This window comes from Triticum dicoccoides, chromosome 7A, assembly GCF_002162155.2.
Source record: "Triticum dicoccoides isolate Atlit2015 ecotype Zavitan chromosome 7A, WEW_v2.0, whole genome shotgun sequence".
Lineage (NCBI taxonomy): Eukaryota > Viridiplantae > Streptophyta > Magnoliopsida > Poales > Poaceae > Triticum > Triticum dicoccoides.
Window position 1 is genome coordinate 221,609,986 of NC_041392.1, and position 3,134 is coordinate 221,613,119.

Here is a 3,134-nt window from a genome sequence, read left to right on the forward strand (position 1 = left end):
AACCCCTTTATCACGTTGGTTGCAAGGTTCTTGTTTGTTTGTGCGGGTACTAGGGGACTTGTGTGTTACCTCCTACTGGATTGATACCTTGGTTCTCAAAACTGAGGGAAATACTTACGCTACTATGTTGCATCACCCTTTCCTCTTCAAGGGAAAACCAACGCAAGCTCAAGAGGTAGCAGGGTCGAAGCCTCCATGTCAGCCGATGAGTCAAAGCAGGTCGGCTAGTGACGCCGAAGTCACCGGAATAGGTTTGATGAAGATATGGTGAAGCCCCCGATCCAGCCGAGGTGATGGAGCGGGTCGGTAAGGAGACGTTGCAGCTGCCGTGTCAGCCAAGGTGTTGAAGCAGTTCGGCGTGATGGACATCGGCTTGAAGAAGCAACAGTGCGGCCATGCCGATGCAGGTCGTAACTTGTGACGCGGTCAATGCCGGCTTGATGAAGTGACCATGCGGCGATGCCGGTGTGCCCGCTCTGTGTGATCCGTAGGATGGCGATGTTGGTGATGATTTATCCTTTGTAATTCCAAACTCTTAGTTCGGCTCACCGAGATGATGATCCGAAGAAGTTGAGCTCGGCTCAACAAAGCGACGACATGTCTAGTGTAGGTCGGCAGCCGTGAAGCAGTATTGCCAGACTGGTTTGACACCAGCGTGACGATGAAGATTACCTCTGAAAAGGAGCAAAATTCATGAGCATGTGTTCGGAAACAAAACACAATACCCTAGAAAGAGATTCTTCCAAAAAGGTTGTCCAATATCTCGTTCATGAAGAGAGATGATCTCAGGTCGGATTCGTATTCGCGTAGGAAACAGATCCGAAAAGTGATACACTAATCGGAAGGTTCCCAGAGTTTGAACGGTCGAATCGAGCTAAAATTTTGAGAGGTGGTAGATATGGAAATTCCGCAGCAGATGAACCGTTGGATCTTCCAAATAACCTCTGAGCTGGGCTCTGGAGACCATGCCCTAACTCGTCCTGATTCCCGTCCAGACTCGACAGGTCTCCGGTATATCGGAGATCGGCAGAAATTGCTGCATCGGAACGCAACGAAATTTTACAGGGTTGTTGTAGACTCAATTCCGCACAATTCCACTGAAGGAATCGTCAAAGTGATGCTCGAGGAGGTGGTGGCAGCGGATACAAGTTTGCTGTCCATAAGAACAGCACAGTCGCCCGAGGGCAATGTTGACGTTGAGCCCCCGAGCTCCAAGGATGATTCCTCCATGATCATGATAGAGATCGGAGTTGATGTTTGATGAAGGCCCTCATCCAAATATGACGATTGGAGGCGGGGCACAGTGCTTGGTCAAGCCAAGGTGACCAGTCGAGCCGACGACAAAGACGCCGACGTCGCAGTTGATCTGTAGGCAAGCCATTAATCCTTTGTCGATCTCACAGCGGAACTCTAAATGAAAGCACCATTGTCGGTGTCAAAACTGGCAGATCTCGGGGTAGGGGTCCCGAGCTATGGATTCTCGGATCAATGGTAACAGGAACGAAGAGACGATGTTTTACCCAGGTCCGGGCCCTCTTGATGGAGGTAAAACCCTACGTCCTGCTCTTCTTTATATTGATGGAGTATCAAGTACATAGTTGATCTACCTTTAGATCATATGTTGTGGTCTAAAACCTGAGGGTATGATGAATAATTTCATAATAATATAGCGACTAGCCTGGCCTCGGCTTATATAATGTACCAGAGGCCTAGAATAACAAGAGTCCTAGTCGAATACGTTGGTGGAGAGGAGTCCTTGTCTTAATCATCAAGTCTTGTGGAATCTTCCTTGTGTGCGGCATGGGATGCCCGAAGTGGCCCATGAGTGAACCGCCATGGGGGTCCTCGGCCCGATCCAGCTGGTCGGGAGACGACATGGTGAGTACCCCCTAGTCCAAGACACCGTCAGTGGCGCCTTCTGGTCACCAGCTCCAGAGCCAGCAAGTAGCCCCGACTTGAGCGCCGAAGGAGTCATCCACCAAAGCACAGCCGGAAGACTGCTGGAGGCGAGGAGAAGGCACCAAGAGAACATCCCTCCCCGGCTATCACCCGAATAGGCTGGTGATGACGGTGCCGGGGAGGGAGGGAAGAGCGGAAAGACGAGGCGGCAGCACGGCGGTCGGAGGCGAAGGCATCCACGCCATCGTACTCCGACCTGACCCCCTGCCACCCGCCTTCTCCGCCTTCCCCCGCTTTCTCCTCACCATCGCTGCTCCCGGGAAGCACCAAGACCCCGGTCCGACGCCTCCAGCGGAGAAACGACAAGCAGCCGGAACGGCTAGGGGGGCCGAGGCATGCCACGCCCCACCTTGACGGGCAAGAAGGTGCGCCTCTCATCGACATAAGCCCCAAGGCCTTCGGGAGGGGCAGTGTTGGGATTACCAATAATCTCCAGTCCCTCCTCCCGGATGAGCATCGAAGATGCCAAAAGATTTGCCACGCCAAGGACCAGGCTCACTCCCCAAGCGTCAACACCGGCTTGAGGCAACACATGCCCCGAGCTAGGGCCCGGGGGCTGGCCCCAGGCTTCCTTCTCAAGCATGACCAACAGAAACATAAGATGAAGAGAGGAGGACCACGGAGATGGATGACTCCGCCCTTGTAACACCCCAGATGTAACTTTCCATATTCGTAACTCCGACTCTTGCCTTTTCCAGAGATGCAATATGTTTTTCCCTTCGTGGTTGGGTTTTGTTCTCGTTTTGCATTTTGTTCATGTCATGCATTTTATATCATGTCTTCATGTGCATCTCATTTGCATACGTGTTCGTCTCATGCATCCGAGCATTTTCCCCGTTGTCCATTTTGCAATCCGACACTCCTATGTCCTTCGGCGCCCCCTTTTGCCCTTTTTCGTGAGTGTGTTAAACTTTCTCGGAATGGACCGAGATTTGCCAAGCGGCCATGGTACACCACCGGTAGACCGCCTGTCAAGTTTCGTGCCATTTGGAGTCCGTTTGATACTCCAACGGTTAACCGGGGAACTGTAAAGGCCTCATGTGTATTGCAGCCCAACACCCCTTTAAAGTAGCCCAATAATCCATCCAAACCCCCTCCATCCTCTCGGCCGTTCGATCACGATCACGTGGCCGAAAACCGCACTCCATTTGGACACTCCTACCTCCTCCTATATA